Source organism: Podarcis gaigeae, assembly GCF_964106915.1.
Source record: "Podarcis gaigeae genome assembly, chromosome: 8".
NCBI classification, from domain to species: domain Eukaryota; kingdom Metazoa; phylum Chordata; class Lepidosauria; order Squamata; family Lacertidae; genus Podarcis; species Podarcis gaigeae.
In genome coordinates, this window is record NC_139684.1 from 7,793,031 (window position 1) to 7,811,589 (window position 18,559).

At 46.3% G+C, this 18,559-nt stretch overlaps 1 protein-coding gene across 2 annotated transcripts in view; it reads left to right on the plus strand.

Moving 5' to 3' along the window:
• The window catches only part of SH2B3 (SH2B adaptor protein 3), a 67,242-nt gene that overhangs the window by 36,313 nt on the left and 12,370 nt on the right, over positions 1–18,559 (plus strand). The gene's annotated exons all lie outside the window — the stretch shown is intronic.

The window sequence follows — 18,559 nt, forward strand, 5'->3', positions numbered from 1 at the left end:
CTTATAGAGCAAAAAATACGGGACTTTGGAACTCCCTGCCTATTGACACCAGGCCTTTGATGTACTGTTTTCAGTGCCTGCTAAAAACATGTTTCTTTAGACAAGCCTACCCAAGTATGTAGAATGATGATACGTATTTAGCTTATTGGTTATTTTAAAAAGTCTGTTTGAATATTTAAATAGCTGTTTTTACTGAAACTTTTATTGTTTTATTAGTTTTGTAAAATGCTTCGAGGGATTTTTTTTGTAATTAAGCAGTAGATAAATGTTACGAAAATAAATAGGCGATTGGTTATTTACAGTTTGAACTTCACACACACACAAACACACACACACACAAGTATCTGCTTTTTGCATGCATCTCAACCCTGTGGCCTGTGATTAGGATGGTACAGCCAGGCATTGGAACTATGAAAGCGGGGAAAGCTCAGCAATGGAATGCTAATAAATTTTGCTTTTGTGAATCATCTAAATATGGTAATTTTATTTTTATTAAATAGGCCTCTACGTCTTCATAGGGAACTTCTTCTGGGTTAACATATAATTCCAAGTAGAATTTTTTAAAAAATGATTTTTGAAGTTTTGTAAACGTCACTTCTGTCTCCTCTAGTAAGTGGGATTGTTGACTTGTTTCTTTAGACGATTAGCCAAAATCTTTCCTGGTCTTTCACCATTCTCCCAGTATCTCTGTCTTACACAAGTGAGCTTAAGTTCTATTTGATGAGTTAATATGTTATGTAATCCAAATTTCTTTCTTTTTTTTTTTTTTGGTATTTCCTTGTACAATAAACTGGTAGGATTCCTAATCACTTGTGCCCTTCAGTCAGCAACGGGATGTTGACAAGCAGCGCAACTTCTGTGAGGAGCATGTGGCGTTTGTGCCTGGCACTCATAGGGCTGCGTGCGTCCCTTGCACTAAATAAAAAACGGCTCCCTGTAAAGGGCTTTTATTGCAACACCACAACATGCATGCAAACAGCATTTCTAACCACATTTACAGCCTTGGGGCTGAGGCAGTTCTCCTGCGCCTGAGCCCAGCACATAGGCAAAACACCTCTTGAAGCCTTCGGTCTCTGGGTACTCTACTTGCACACCCATGTTCCTGTGCCAATATGACTTTTGGCGCATGCAAAGAACCCAAGGAACAGTTAGGAGACCCTGGCAGAGCCTTGCTTGCCCTTTGCACCAGGGACAAGGGGATTAAAGAGCCCTTTCCTTTCGGTCAAGGGGTGTGTCTCCTGCCTCCAGTTTCAGAGAAACTTTGAATACCATTTGCTGGGAATCACAAATGCGGACAGGGCTGTTGCCATCTTCAGGTCCTCCTTGCAGTCATCCCAAACACTGGTGGCCAATGGGTTTTGGGGTCGATGGGCCCCCTTTGGTCAGATCCAGTGTCAAATCTCTTTGGTAGTCTTATCCCCGCATAATCATAATGATAATAATAATAATAATAATTTATTTGTACCCCGCCCATCTGGCTGGGTTTCCCCAGCCACTCTGGGCGGCTTCCACAGAGACTAAAAATACACTATAATATCACATATTAAAAACTTCCCTGATGTCTTCTGAAAATCAGGTAGTTGTTTATCGCTTTGACATCTGATGGGAGGATGTTCCACAGGGCGGGTGCCACTACCGAGAAAGCCCTCTGCCTGGTTCCCTGTAGCTTTGCTTCTCACAATGAGGGAACCGCCAGAAAGCCCTCGGCGCTGGACCTCAGCGTCCGGGCAGAATGATGGGGGTGGAGACATTCCTTCAGGTATACTGGGCATGATATTGCGGCTGTGTGAGGAAGGGGCCTTTGGGACTAAGGGCTCTGCTTTGGCAGCTCACAAATAGGGAAGCCCTTCTGGGCTGGGTTTGGCCCTAAGGCCGCCAGCTGCCGACTCCTAAAAGTGGGCTTCTTCGACTGTAAACAACAACAAACCCTGTCAATATTGTGGTTGCTTCCCGCCCCCCTTTCCCCTTCTACCCTCACACACGATGAGTTATTTCTTTAATTCCTGCCCTTGAGGTTAACTCTCGGGGCGGATTTTGCCCTGTCTCTTTCTGTCAAATCTTCTCCCCAAAACCAGTTTTGTTTTGAAGGAACCGAGAGTGAATCGCGGCACCAGATTCCGCCTGACAGGGACCAGCCCCTCGGTCCTCAATCAAAATGAAAATGTGTGGTTAGGCACCTTCTTCTTCTTTTCATTCAAGGCTTTTTAGTAACGAAATACTTTGCTTGTTGTTCAATCCAGCTTGAAAGCAGGAACACCCCCCTTCCCTCCATGCACACCCCACACGTCCTTTTAAATTATTTGTTCTGTTTTCTTATCAGAGCAATGATGGGGGTTTCTCAGCTTCTCTCTGGCTTTTTTTTGCAAACATATTTTTAATGCCTCCAAATCGGCTTCTTTCCTTCAATGTGTTCGTCTTCATAAGAAATGCATGTTTAGTGGCCCGGGGGGGGGGAGGGAGAAGGGAGGCTGCCTCCCCACCAAAAATTACTTCTATTTTGTTGCTAAACAGCTGTTTACTATTTCAACAAGGAAGCTTTTGTGACTGGATGGAGCCTCATCTGAGGCTAGTGTTTTTTTATCCACTGAGGGAAAGCCCGTGGCCACGATCCAAGAGACCCCCTTCTTGCCTGCACACAGATTTCCTGTCAGCATTTGGGTCTTCCTGGGGATTTTGTTTCCTTCCAGCGCAAAAAAAGCATCTCAGACTGTGTCAAGAAGTCCCCTTTGCAATTTTTTTGAGGGGGTGGAGGGGCGGTGGAGGAAGGTAGACAGCTTGCCTAGTGGTTACTAGGTCAGTTCACACAACAGTTTGCAGATCAGCCTGATAAATCAGGGGACCCTTCATGTTTCATTGCCTTTAAAAATTAACCCATTCAATAAACACACAAGAGGTAATATGTTTCACGTAACCAGAGCTTTGTTGTCGTTTTGCCCATTTTAAAATTAACCCAGCAAACATAGTTCCATTGAAGCATGTGAAAAGTCTAACCTGTAAATGTTTTCTTTAAAACTAAAAAGGAAAAACGTAGCAGATCATTGTGTTCAAAGCGCTTCATCATAGCTGTCAACTTTTCCCTTTTCTTGTGAGGAATCCTATTCGGAATAAGGGAATTTCCCTTAAAAAAAGGGGAACATTGACAGCTATGCACTTCATGTTTGTTATATTGATAATAATAACAATAGCTTAACTTAAAAGAGATTATTATTATTATTACTATTGAAGCCTGAAGTCAGTGCAATTCCCAACCCCTCTACACTCTAATGGAGCCTGCCTCTGTGTTTTGAAAAGAGTCTGGGATCTGCCATTTAAATTGGGAGTGACAATTGTGGCATTGTGCAATATCTAAAATGCTGGCTGCTGGACTCAGCAGCAAGGAGGGGACCCACAAGAAGGCACCTTGTCCAGGTGCCCCTCAAAACTAGCACTCTTCACATTTCAGATTTCAGAGGAAGGGAGCTGAGAGAGTCCAGTCTCTGCTTCTCATTTTGTATTGTATTATGTTGTGCACTGTAGTTTGCTGTTGTTTTATTGATTGGAGTTTAGAAATTACTTATTGTAACTGTTGAGTGGATTTCTGTTTAATTTTGAAATGCTGATATTTAATATTATTCTATATTTTAATGAATGTTGAATGTTATTTTATTTGCATATTGTATATTGTATTATGCATATTGTCTTGTTTACTGATGTTAGCCGCTCTGAGCCTGGCTTTGGCTGGGGAGAGCGGGATACAAAAATTTTTTTATTTATTTATTATATTTATGCTAGCCCCAGAGTTCCTTGGGAACCATTCTGCCTATCCCATCTTTTCTCCAAAGAGCCCAAGGCTACTAGAGGGTTGTGTTTTTGGGGTGGGGGATTAGCAAGGGGCAACAAGAAGCATATTGGCGGCTACTAGCTATGATGCCTCTGCTCTACCTTCACAGCTAGAGGCAGCCGTGCTTCCGAATATCAGTTCCTGTAAACCACAAAAAGGGTGAGGGCTCTTCTGCTCGATTGGCATTGTTGAGAACAGGATGCTGCACTAGGTGGGCCACTAGCCTGATCCGGAAGGCTGTTCTTATGGTCTTATCAGCCCCAGCTCCGTATGGTCGTGCTGGCTGAGGCTGATGGGAGTTGTAGTCCGGAGGGCACCAGGTTCACGATAGCTATTCCAAGCTTTTGAGAGGAAAAGATGGCCGCTGTGACTTTCCTGTGGCCTTGCAATCTCGCTTCCAGCTGCGACCGCATACCCTCCAACATTCCTCTGATGAAAATAGGGGTGTCGTGAGGGAAAGTGGGACAATCCGGGATCAAATCAGAAACCGGGATGGCTTCTGTCAATCCGGGACTGTCCCTGGGAAATAAGGACACTTTGAGTGCCTGCTTTAATGTCACCTTGCAATCTCGCTTCCCGTTGCAAGTCTAGATTTGCCACTTGGTCAAAGCCTGACTTTGCTAGCTCTCTTGGGTCACGTGTGGTTTTGGGAGGCAATAGTTGCTGGGGTTTTTTTTTCTATTGAGACCTGTAGCTTCCCCTTGATCCTGACCAGAGTGGATCCCTGTGCAATAACCATAATAATAAGAGGAGTAATGTCAGCCAAACCTACTACCATATGCTTCCCACCCCCCTGAGAAATACTCGTGACAGATATTCAAAGCACAAAAAGAAGTGCTGTGTTCTTATTTTTTATATATAAAAAAACTGTACCTAAATACAGTGGTAACTTGGTTCTCAAACTTAATCCGTTCCGGGAGTCCATTCGACTCCTGAAATGGTTTGAAAATGTTAAGTTGTGGGCGAACATAGCAGACGACACAGCGATTTTTCAAACACCTCTTCTTTATTCAGATGTCAGAACAGAACTAAGCTGGGGGGCTCAGTCAGCCTGCTTATATAGAGCTCCAGAACAATGTAACTGTTGCCATTTTCTAAAACTATCCAATCACTGAACGTCACTTTTCGATCCTTCATTTGCATACAAACTATCCAATCACTGAACGTCACTTTTCAATCCTTCATTTGCATAACTATCTACAGTATCCCCCTGCTGGCCCAGGGTGAGAACTTCAGTACATAACAGAAAACCAAGGCATGGCTTCCGATTGGCTGCAGGAGCTTCCTGCAGCCAATCAGAAGCAGCGGAAGCCACGTCCGAGGTTTGGCTTCCGAAAAATGTTCGCAAACCGGAACACTCACTTCCGGGTTTGCGGTGTTTGGGAGCCGATTTGTTTGGGAGCCAAGCCGTTCTAGTACCAAGGTACCACTGTTAATGAATAGTATTCTGTAGTAGGATGAACTGAATTCTGAGATGTGTACGAATTCATGCTGAGCAGAAACTCGCATGATTCATTCGCAGTCAATACACAGAACATGCCCTGTGCCAGCTGAGGGGAAAGGCAGGGGAAGATGCGGTAGTCAAAGTCTCTCACCGTTTCTTAGCTTTGACTACCATCTACTGCTTGCTGGGTAGAAGACTACATCCATGAGGACTGGGATCTTTCTTTGGTTCAAAACAAGATGCTGAGGAAGTTGGATCCCACATCATCCACCTATTCTGTGCTGCCTCTGAACCCACATTTATTTAATATTCTGAAATGCTTTTAAGTCACCCTTCAGCCAAATATTGCAAGGCAGTAGTGTACCATGGTAAGTTGTTTTTCACTGTTTGTAACATTTAATTGTTCTGACCTGCCCTGGAACCTTAAGGCGAAAGGCAGGTAATAAATTTAAATAATAATATTTAATCATAATCATGGAATGGGGGGAGGGAGGCCTCCGGACAACCCTCTTTTTCACGCTGGGCAATTGGTCACAGCATATTCACAAATTCATGGAGGAGAGGCAAATCGATGGCTTCTAGCCACAGTGTCTATGCTCTCAGCCTCCATGGTTCAAAAAAACTGTGGAAGCGTTCTTAGATCATTAACTCTCCAATAATCACCGCTCAGCCATGATGTCCGTTGAGTGACCCTTCACAGGTCACAGCCTCTCAGCCCTAACTTACCTCGCAGGGTTGTTGTGAGGATGAGATCGAAAGCGTAGAGAACCACCTTTAGCTCCTTGGGAGGAAAGGTGAGTTAGAAATGTAATGGCAAGGAGCAGATAGTAATATCTCTTCGCTTGCAAGTGACCTCTGAGCTGTCCAAGTCTTCCCTAAACTGAAAACATTTCACGGTAATCTTTTTCTTCTTCTTATATAAATACGTCAGGTTGAGCAAACTTCTCCTGGAGCAAACCACAGTAGCTGTACTAGTGTCAAACCCATTTTATTTATTTAAAACATTTAAATCTCACCTTTTCCTCCAAGAATCTCAAGGTAATGTACATGGACCCCCCTTACTCGCCAGTCAACCTCTCCTGGCACACTCTGGTCATCTTGGTTGTGATGTTCCAGGGCGAATTAAGCCACAGATGAAGAGGACTAAAAGCTTGGTGCAGCTTTATTAATTGTGCAGCATGCCACATCTTAGAAGCACTTCCAGAGTAGTCAGAGGTGACGTTATCACAGTGGATTTTATGGTAGCTGAACTGGTCTCCATTTCTTTCATTAGTTTATCGTCAGAAGAGCCTAAACCACTTTCTGCTCACTTTTCTTTTTGGAGAGGTGTGCTATCCTGAACTTTATTTCGATATTCCCAGGGCCAAATTTAGGTTTGATGAGGCCCTAAGCTACTGAAGGTAATGGGGCCCTTCATTATGTCCAGCTGTCCTTTGTCAACAACAAAATGTCGCTCTTTTTTTGTGTTGCATATATGGACCTAATAGGTATCTAAAGCCATTTGCACACAACAAAATATGTATTTTATCAAAGTAATTGTTGAACTGAAATACAATTAAGAAGAAGTATATTAACAGTGAATTTTTTTTGGTGGGGGCCAAGAGAGTGGGGCCCTAAGCTATAGCTTGTTATATAGCTTGTATACGTAAATCCGGCACTGGATATTCTGATCTTCTTTATTTAGATATTATGCCACTGACTCCAAGGTTGTTGCTAACTTCACAAGCCTGCTGTTGTTGTATCCATCCATGTTTGGCATTTATAGGTATATACTTTCCAAAGTGTGTAATGAAGGATGCATAATTCACTTATATATTCCCCGCCACTCAACCAGATCTTAAGCATGTTTTGACCATTTTATACCAGTTTGGTTTTTTTTTATGTTTTGTCTGTACAGTGGTACCTCTGGTTACGAACTTAATTCGTTCCGGAGGTCTGTTCTTAACCTGAAACCGTTCTTGACCTGAGGTACCGTTTTAGCTAATGGGGCCTTCTGCTGCTGCTGCGCAATTTATTTTCTCATCCTGAGGTAAAGTTCTTAACCCGAGTACTACTTCCAGGTTAGCAGAGTCTGTAACCCGAAGTGTTTGTAACCCGAGGTGTTTGTAACCCGAGGCACCACTGTAATTGGAAAGGACGGCCTTAGAGACTGGCATGTGAGGGCAGCTTGTGCCACTCCTGGGTTTTTGAAAAGGCTTGGACATATCAACCTCTTTCATCTTCCTGAAAAGTCCTTGAGTGGGGGTGCTTTACAGTGGTACCTCGGGTTACATACGCTTCAGGTTACATACGCTTCAGGTTACAGACTCCGCTAACCCAGAAATAGTACCTCAGGTTAAGAACTTTGCTTCAGGATGAGAACAGAAATCGTGCTCTGGCGGGCAGCGCAGCAGCAGCAGCAGGAGGCCCCATTAGTTAAAGTGGTGCTTCAGGTTAAGAACAATTTCAGGTTAAGCACGGACCTCTGGAACGAATTAAGTACTTAACCCGAGGTACCACTGTATTTGGAAATGTCCCTTTCTTGCTGTGGCTCCAAATCTCACCCAGGTATCTTCAGAACAGGGGGAGCCCAGCCTCTGCATCCTATCCCCTGCAAGCCTTTTGCAGTGGCTGGTGGAGGCTTCTTCGAAGACCGGACTTTGCTGGCCTCCTTATCGCAGGAATGTATCACTTCCTCTTTTAGTTTCTTCATTTTCTTTCTTTCTCTTAATTTATGCCCTGGTCTCTCCCCCCCTCCTCCTCCCCCGCCCCTCTGTGTTCTCAGTTCTAGGCAGCTCTGAGGTTGCTTTTTCTCTGAATTGCTGTTTCTTAGAACTTCTTCCTTTTCTGTGCTCCCCAGAGAGCACGTGGCGGAACAGTGGCTTCTGAGATGGAAAGGCGATGCTCCCTAGTGGGTGGGGACGTGCGTTGGGATTCACACGGCCATGACTCTCTCTCTCTCTCTGCACCCCCAATTTTGTGTTTTTAATGTCATTGGATTTTCACATAGATGTTTAAACCAGTATACCATATTATAGTCGTCCTGTAAACAGGAGCAGAAGCCATTTCTGGCAAGGCCTTTGCAAGGCCGGGCTCCGTCATATTCATGTTTCCTTCTAGATTTCCTTGCTGGCATATCATTCCCAGTGTCCTCTCAGGATTGCTTTCACGCAGACTCTTCCGCGTGAGACTTCTAAGAGCTGCCTGATAAAGAGTTTCTTTTTGTCGTTCCTGGCCACGAGGTCTGCTTCCTCCTGAGATGAGAAGGACTGATAAATGCTCATGGGTAGAACATCTGAAGGCAGCCCCAGGAACTTTTTAATGTTTGATGTTTTGCTGTGTTTTTATATTATGTTGGAAGCTGCCCAGAGTGGCTGAGACAACCCAGTCAGATGGGCAGGATATGTTGTTGCTGCTGCTGCTGCTGCTGCTGCTGCTGCTGCTGCTGTTGTTATCTCCAATTAGCAGGTACAGTGGTACCTCGGGTTAAGTACTTAATTCGTTCCGGAGGTCCGTTCTTAACCTGAAACTGTTCTTAACCTGAAGCACCACTTTAGCTAATGGGGCCTCCTGCTGCTGCCACTGTGCCGCCAGAGCACGGTTTATGTTCTCATCCTGAAGCAAAGTTCTTAACCTGAAGCACTATTTCTGGGTTAGCAGAGTCTGTAACCTGAAGCCCGAGGTACCACTGTATTTAGAAAGGCCTTTGTTTCTGCAAGAGACCCTTGAGAGCCGCTGCCTTTGTTCCAGAAAAGTCTCAGAGGCAAAGGAGGGGAATCTGGGTTTGGGGCAGGGTTTGGGGCGGGGGGGCGGTTGTTGGGGGTACGGGCAAGACTAGAACATCAGGCTGCCTTAGGCCTATAGCAGGTTCTTCTGTGGCCCCAGCTGGGCTCCGTGTCTGTTGAACCAAAGGTGAACTGTCCCAGAAGTTCCACTCACACCATCTTGGCAGCGAAGATAACCTTACAATGAATTGGTAGTTGTTGTAGCTGCAATGAGCTCAGGCCTGCTTACATTCAGTTGCTTGGGTATAAGCTAACTGGCTTGCGTTGATGTTGTCCTTATCTGTGGGCTTGGGATGCTGGGCTCTAAGCCCAGAAAGGGGAGCTATCTGTAATAATTGGGTATTTGCCTCCTATGCCCTCCTTTGCGCAGGTGGAGCGATGGGAGGTCCTGGGCAGTGTGATGCATGTTGCTTTGTGTATAAAGAATATGTGCAATTTTGCTTCCTTGCTGCGGTGTCCGTATTGCATCTCTGCAAGAGGAGGCTAGGCCTGGAAGCCTGACTCGCTGCAAGAATAAAGCATTAGAACTGGCCGTTCTGACGCCTTTGGTATCCCTGCACCCAACGACTCCCACAAGTCCTCTGCAGGCGCTGGGGTTCGAATCACCATGGGGTCCCATGCCTGAAGAGGTCTCCTGCTTGCCTGCTTGGGCTCCTGGGACCCTTTTACGTGCAAGGCACGAACCGCTAAACTGCCCTTCCTCTGAGCAATCTGTACAGGCAATTGAAGCAGCTATGCTCTTCCTAACCACAGCAGCTATTCTTAACGCAACCCAGCGGCAGGCGGAGGAGAAGAGTGGGGTGTAGAATTTTGGGTCTGCCGTAGATGAAGAAGCAGAGTTGTGAACGGTACTCAGGAGCTACAGCAAAACCATCCCTGTTCAGAGCTAGGATTGGGGTGACCCAAGTTACCCACTTGGACATAGAAGCTCACCGGGTAATCTTGGGCTAGCCTAACCTACCTTGTTGTTAGGATATAAATGAAGAACCCTTGCTCTTCTTTCCTTGGAGGAAAGGTGCGGTGGACGCATACTTAGCTGATAAGATAAAACTTTATTTGCATTAGCCAATGGCCATAGCAACAGTAAAACATTACAGTACAGTGGTACCTTGGGTTACAGATGCTTCAGGTTACAGACACCGCTAACCCAGAAATAGTACCTTGGGTTAAGAACTTTGCTTCAGGATGAGAACAGAAATCGTGCAGCGGCGGCAGCGGGAGGCCCCATTAGCTAAAGTGGTGCTTCAGGTTAAGAACAGTTAGTTTCAGGTTAAGAACAGACCTCCAGAACAATTTAAGTTCTTAACCTGAGTTACCACTGTATATGAAGAAAAATAAATTTGATATAAGAGCACAATTTAAAGTCCTGAATCAGCAGTCCAGTTAGTGGCCCTTATTCTGATTGCCCCAGCTATGAACCTAGCAACCTTTGCTGTTACCTGCTCATTTTGGATACATACATAGAGTTGTCTGCATGTTTCTATTGCTCTACTCTTCTTTTATGCTATATGCTTTATTTCTGGAATGCATTGAACTTTTAACAGTTTTATTTTAACAATGCAACAAAAGAGGGCAGAATTCTCAGAATTTGCTGTGCACATGGTAGCATGTGCACCCGTGCTGACATATCTGACATATACCCTTGCAGTGAGAACCCAGTGCCACCCATTTAATCCTGACTTGAGTTAAATCAGCATTTTTTAAAGAGTTTTGAGCTCCACCCACTGGAGCCCAGGCAGATTACTTGGCTGGGGAGGGGGAATAGCCTTCGGGTGAAGGAGGAGGGTGCCAGCCTCCTCTGTCCCTGAGGCAGCAGAATGGGCCCTACCTCAGAGGGAATCCTCTTTTGAGTAACACTTCAACCTCACTGAACCACTTCTCTTGTGGGGTAGAGGAAATGAAAGTTTTGAACCGTGGAAGCTGGTGGCGTTTTGTGGAAGTGTCTGCTTGGGGTTTTGTACCCCTTTTTTTTGTCATAAATAGTGGAACCAACTCTGCTTTCTGCACTCGATTCCGGCCTCTTGGGGATCCGTCCTCTTCTCCAACCTCTGATCTGGCAGGTTTCCTTATTTTTAGGGCTCCTAACCAACTGGGAGAATTTTTAGTACATGAATCATGTACACTTACTACGTGAATTGCTTGCTAATTGAGTTTCAGTATAAATAAGGTTTGCTTCTTTGCCAAAAAGCTCAAAACGGAAACGAAGGTCGGATTTGCAGTTTTACGTGTTGACACTTGCTCTCAGAAGGCAAGTCAGAAACATACAGGCCTCAGGACAGCTTTCTGAAATATCAGCAACTTGGACGCTAACTTGGACCCCTAAGAAATAATTTACTTCTCTGTCAGCTAAACCTTTAGCTTACTGATTTATAAAAGGACACAGGCCGTGGCGTCCACTCTTCCTCAAGCCAGCCCTCCACCTGAAATCCTCTCTCGTCTCTGCCATTTAATATGCCATAGAGGGCGTGTTCTGCCGCTCCTGCAATTAGGCAAAAACCCAGGAAACACAAACCCTGGATAAGGGCCTGGGCCCCTGCAAGCGAGCGCTGCTGGCATTAAAGTACACTTTGCCTCGACAGCAGCCTAGTGGTATGCTCCCAATTAAAGGTAAAGGTAAAGGGACCCCTGACCATTAGGTCCAGTCGTGGCCGACTCTGGGGTTGCGGCGCTTATCTCGCTTTATTGGCCGAGGGAGCCGGTGTACAGCTTCCAGGTCATGTGGCCAGCATGTCTAAGCCGCTTCTGGCGAACCAGAGCAGTGCATGGAAACGCCGTTAACCTTCCCGCCGGAGCGGTACCTCTTTATCTACTTGCACTTTGACGGGCTTTCGAACTGCTAGGTTGGCAGGAGCAGGGACCGAGCAACGGGAGCTCACACCGTCACAGGGATTCAAACCGCCGACCTTCTGATCGGCAAGTCCTAGGCTCTGTGGTTTAACCCGCAGCGCCACCCTTATGCTCCCAATTACCTAGCTCAATATTGCCTACTCTGGCTGGCAGAGGCTCTCCACGATTCCAGGCCGTGAGTCTCTCCCAGCTCTCCCAGAGGATGCTGTTGGGATCTTTGCTTGCAACGCAGAAGCTAAAGGCCCTTCCCTGATGTCTGGCAGGTTAAATTTCATTACTTTTTCTATTATCCAGGCTTCCTGCAGTTGCTCTGGGTCTCGCAGTGCATTGTCACGGAGATAATTGCATCCCATCTGGGAGACTCTGTTAACTTCAAAGTCCGTCGCTGGAATAGCCACCATTTGCCCCGCTCCCACCCTGCTAAATTAGCAGGCAGGGTATAATTAATAACTTTTATTTGTCCAGAAGCTTCTGTGTATTTTACTGCTCTCCGTGCTTTTGGCATTTATAATTCTTTCTCCTTGTTGTTTTTATCTCTCCCGCTGCTGCCGCCCCCCAGCCCGTCTTTGCAAAGGGTGGGGTGGGGGATAATTTTTTTCCATCAGTTATGTATGGTGATGTAAACAAAAATTTGCCCTTTTCCCTTATGGGGTATCCAAGAGCCCATATAGAATCCTTATATAGGTTCCCTATTGGTAGAAGAGAATAACAGAGGCCAACCAGAGAATATTGAGAAGCAAAGCAGCTAGTAAGCTTGATCTTTATTGATCTGTTGCAACAGGGTGCTCCCCTCACCCGCAGGAGAGAGGAGGGACCCAGAACAATGGTGTGCAAGGCCTTATAAAGACTTTTGAAATTGCCACCCTGTAGATCAAGACCACCCCCAGAAACATCATACATACATCACAGAAGGGGTGTAACCTAAGACCACCCCTCAGATACATCATACATATATCACAAAAAAGGCGGTCTAAACAGAAATTTAAATGTTGTTTTTCTCCTGTCATTGTTTATCTCCTGTCTGGCAGGTTACTTGATTGGATTTCCTGGGGAGCCTGGCCAGTCTTTTGTAATGATAAATACTTAGTTCCTGGGCCAGGTCACAGGCTCACATCCTATTCAAACACAGACATACCCTTAAGACAGGATTTGTGAAGGAAAAGACAATGGGGAGGCTTTTCCACTTTGACCTTGCAGAGAAAACATTTGCTCAGTTTAGGAATCAAAATGTACGTGCGGTCATGAACATTACCATATATCGAAGACCTCAAAATTCCTATCACAATGGCAAATGCATTTCAGCATCTGCAAGATTTTTAAAAAAACCTGGTTGGATCCTGCAGAGGTGGGGGACCTCCGAAGAGCGTGCTGTTTGTGTTTTACGTGTTGAAAGGACACCCTGTTCTATTTCGCTGCAGAGCCTGGTGACTTGCCCGCCTCTTTATCTCTCGCCACCAAATGTCTCCTAACACTCCCTGCTTCTCTGCCTTTTGTCTGTTCCTGGTGTTGCATTCTGAGGAACCGCAGAGCAAATTTGGGCGAAGCTGATGGGCATGTTGTGGGGGGGGGGGGAGAGACAGAGGTTTTGTTTTTTGTTTCTTTCTGTTTTCGTAGTGATGTGTTGGCGTCAAAACGACCCTCGTGCAATCGTACAAACTGTAGGCGGGACAGTTTCTGTTATCTACTTATGTCCTAGAATTTCAGTACGAAACAAAACAACAAAGCAGTTTACGAAAAGAAGAAAACAATAAAATTATCAGTGAAAACAGTTATGAGCATGTATATAAAACATAAAAAGGTTTTCTACATAAAAAGGTCCGTATAGTAAAAGCTATGGTTTTCCCAGTAGTGATGTATGGAAGTAAGAGCTGGACCATAAAGAAGGCTGATCGCCGAAGAATTGATGCTTTTGAATTCTGGTGTTGGAGGAGACTCTTGAGTCCCATGGACTGCAAGAAGATCAAACCTCTCCATTCTGAAGGAAATCAGCCCTGAGTGCTCACTGGAAGGACAAATCCTGAAGCTGAAGCTCCAATACATTGGCCACCTCATGAGAAGAGAAGACTCCCTGGAAAAGACCCTGATATTGGGGAAGATGGAGGGCACAAGGAGAAGGGGACGACAGAGGACGACGAGATGGTGGGACAGTGTTCTCGAAGCTACCAGCATGAGTTTGACCAAACTGCGGGAGGCAGTGGAAGACAGGAGTGCCTGGCGTGCTCTGGTCCAGGGGGTCAAAAAGAGTCGGACACGACTAAACAACAACAACAACATAAAACATTTGCCATCCTGATTAAATACAACGATAAACTTAAAACAGATTAGATGTGTATCAGCATTCTACATATCCAGGCAGCCTGTCCACTCAAAATGTTTTTAGCAGGTGCCTACCTTGTGTCAATAGGCAGGGAGTTCCAAAATGTGGGGGCTACTGCACTAAAATATGAATTTTTTAAGAGTTCCCTGGGAAGAGGGATTGGTTGTTAAACCACTCAGTATTACTGTTCTGTGAGAGGAATAAGGGGCCTCCTTTCAGCCCCCTTAACAAACTACAGCTCCCAGAATGCTTTGGGGGAAGCTGTGAATTTTGTATCGTAGAGCTTTAAATGTGTGGTCCGAATGTGGCCAATGTCTGATGCAGACGATGCTTGAGGTGACGCAGTGACACCACACTGTGCGCCTGGGGTGTCATGGCGACAGCATGTCACCCCAGGGGTCGTTTTTATTGGGCATGGCAAAGAAAAAGGTCAAGGTGTACAGAGAGCCTTCGGACACCTGGCTGGTCCCAGAGAGGGGCTGGATGGTGGTGCTGCTGTCCACAAGTGTCTAGGACGTGGTGGAATTTATTGATTTGATTATTGGTTTGATTTGATTCATATACCACCCTTCATCAAAAGATCTCAGGGTGGTTCACAAGATTAAAACATAAGATAGGCAGCCCTGTTTAGGGAAGCTTTTAATGTTTAATAGGTTATTGTATTTTAATATTTTGTTGGAAGCTGCCCAGAGTTGCTGGGGAAACCCAGCCAGATGGGTGGGGTATAAATAATAAATTATTATTATTATTATTGTCATTATCATTATTGAAGTGCAAATAAATACAGTGGTACCTCAGGTTACATACGCTTCAGGTTACATACGCTTCAGGTTACAGACTCAGCTAACCCAGAAATAGTGCTTCAGGTTAAGAACTTTGCTTCAGGATGAGAACAGAAATCGTGCTCCGGCGGGCGGTGCAGCAGCAGCAGCAGCAGGAGGCCCCATTAGCTAAAGTGGTGCTTCAGGTTAAGAAGAATTTCAGGTTAAGCACGGACCTCCGGAACGAATTAAGTACTTAACCTGAGGTACCACTGTAGTGAACACAGAAAGCAACAAAACAGTAACACACCCACAAAAACACATTTAAAAAGCTGTAGAATATTAATCAGCCCAAGGCCTGGCTGAAGAGGAAGGCCCGTTCTCATGTTCCCGTCCTCTGGACCTCTCATGGAGGAGGTACACGAAGAAGGGCCTCAGATGATGAATGGAGAGTCTCGGGTGGTTTATATGAGGAGAGGCGGTCCTTTAGGTATTGCGGTCCTGACCCGTTTAAGGCTTTATAGGTCAAAACCAGCACTTTGAATTGGGCCTGGAAGCTATTTGACAGTCAGTGCAGTTGGGCCAGGAGCGGTACCGTATGTTCAAACTGTATGGCCTCATTACCAGCCTAGCCACCGTATTTTGTACCCGTTGCAAGTTTCTGAACCGTCCTCAAAGGCAGCCCTGTGTATAATGCGTTGCAGTAATCCAGCCTAGAGGTTATTAGAGCCTTGATAACAGTAGAAATATATACAGTGGTACCTCTGGATGCGAGCGGGATCCATTCCGAGCCCCGTTTGAATCCTGAAGCGAATGCAACCTGCGTCCACACGACTGTGCGGGTCGTGATTCACCGCTCATGCGCACGACGTCATTTTGAGCGTCTGCGCATGTGCGAGCGACAAAACCCGGAAGTAACGCGCTCCGTTACTTCCAGGTTGCCGTGGAGCGCAGTCTGAAAATGCTTAACCTGAAGCTATTTCAACCTGAGGTATGACTGTATAAAAAAATAAAAAAATTGTCCAGGAGCACCTTGGAGACCAACTACCGTATTTTTTGCTCTATAAGACTCACTTTTTCCCTCCTAAAAAGTAAGGGGAAATGTGTGTGCGTCTTATGGAGCGAACGCAGGCTGCGCAGCTATCCCAGAAGCCAGAACAGCAAGAGGGATTGCTGCTTTCACTGCGCAGCGATCCCTCTTGCTGTTCTGGCTTCTGAGATTCAGAATATTTTCTTTCTTGTTTTCCTCCTCCAAAAACTAGGTGCGTCTTGTGGTCTGGTGCGTCTTATAGAGCGAAAAAATACAGCAGTAAGTTTGTTCTTGGTATGAGCTTTCTTGAGCAACAGCAAAGGGTCCAGGGGTACCCCCAAATTACGTACCTGCTCCTTCAGAGGGTGTGTGACCCCATAAGGAGCAGGGAAAGTTCCCATCCATCCAGTCTAGGAAACCGCCCACTAAAAGTGCCTCTGTCTTATCTGGATTGAGCTTCAGTTTGTTGGCTCTCATCCAGTCCAGTCCCGAGGCAAGACAACGGTCCAGCACTTCCACTGCCTCACCTGCAGATGAAAACGAGAAGCAGAGCTGAGTGTGGTCGGCATATTGCTGACAACGTACTCCGAATGAGCTCCGAATGAGCGGTTTCCTGTAGATGTTAAATGGCATATATTATAATAGGCAGTGCCGTTTAGCGATGCCTACCCCCCCCCCTTCCTGACAAAAGCGAGCTGACCATTCGGAGCCCCTGCTGCTGCTGCTGCCGCTGCTGCATTTGGCTCCGGATTACAAAAGTGGCCCATGACTCACCAACCCACAAACCTCAGAAGGCTGCAAAACTGGGAACAAAAACAGCATGACATAGATGGAAAGCAGAAGCAGATTCCCTGCAAACCCCCCCCCCCCCAGATAGCAGAGAGAGCAGAGATATTTTGGGAGTCTCGGCCACATCCCCTTCCAGGGCAACAAGGAAATCCGATTCGCCTCCTCCCCCCACCTCCCCCCCCAGCACCACCAACTAACTTGCCCAGTACCTGGAAGGTGGTATTGTTGCTGCTATTAATGATGAATTATTATTATTATTATTATTATTATTATTATTATTATTATTATTATTATTGTGGTACTTCGGGTTACGGGACGCGGGTGGCGCTGTGGGTTAAACCACAGAGCCTAGGACTTGCTGATCAGAAGGTCGGCGGTTCGAATCCCCGCGACGGGGTGAGCGCCCGTTGCTCGGTCCCTGCTCCTGCCAACCTAGCAGTTCGAAAGCACGTCCGAGTGCAAGTAGATAAATAGGTACCGCTCCGGCGGGAAGGTAAACGGCGTTTCCGTGCGCTGCTCTGGTTCGCCAGAAGCGGCTTACTCATGCTGGCCACATGACCCGGAAGCTGTACGCCGGCTCCCTCGGCCAATAAAGCGAGATGAGCGCCACAACCCCAGAGTCGGCCACGACTGGACCTAATGGTCAGGGGTCCCTTTAGCTTTACCTTGGGTTAAGTACAGTGGTATCTCGGGTTAAGTACTTAATTCGTTCCGGAGGTCCGTACTTAACCTGAAACTGTTCTTAACCTGAAGCACCACTTTAGCTAATGGGGCCTCCTGCTGCCACCGCACTGCCAAAGCACAATTTCTGTTCTCATCCTAAAGCAAAGTTCTTAACCTGAAGCACTATTTCTGGGTTAGCAGAGTCCGTAACCTGAAGCATATGTAACCTGAAGCGTATGTAACCCGAGGTACCACTGTAATTAATTCGTTTGGAGGTCCGTTCTTAACCTGAAACTGTTCTTAACCTGAGGTACCACTTTAGCTAATGGCAGACTTATTCAGAAGGTTGTGGACTCTCCTTCCATGGAGGTTTTTAAGCAGAGGTTGGATGGCCATCTGCTGAGATTCCTGCATTGCAGGGGGTTGGACTAGATGACCCTTGGGTCCCTCCCAACTCTTAAGATTCTGTGATTCTAAATGATCTGCTCTTGTGTGTTGATTAATACATATGTTCACCATCTTTGGGAATATCATTTGGCAAGAGGTGAAGCCGATGGCCCAGCACTGACTCCAGGACATGTGAATGGGGCATTTGTTTTTTTCGGGTTGCCTGCTGGGGCCCCCTCCTTTTAAGCTGGCCTCCCCTCCTGTTCCCTTGCGCCTTCCGCCTGGGGAAATGTCTTCCTCCCATTTCCTGGATGACTTCTGCAGCCCTCGATCTGCAAGCGGTTTCACAGATGCTGGAATCTCCAACAGCTGTGGGGTTGTTTTCGTTTCAGTTTGTTGCTGCTTTGTGTAACCTCCAGCAGAGCCGGCCGTCCCCTGTTTCCCCCCCACAGCCTTGCAGGGTGGTGCTTTGCCAGCATCCATCAGGCCTGGGGTTTGGCTGGTTGGGTGCCTGCTTGCCACCGTGCTGCCCCTCTGCTAACACCGCTGACCCTGAGTGGCTCATGGCTCCTTAATGCCAGTGAGTCACGCCGGCCGCCCCTCTCGGCCAAGAGGAGTTCTGAGGCTCTCCGCCTGTGGAAAAATCCAAGCAGCCCATCAGCTGGGGATGGAAACGGCCTGTCTGGTAAACCGATTGCGTCATCAGGCTTCCTGCATTGGCTCAGCATTCCCGCGCC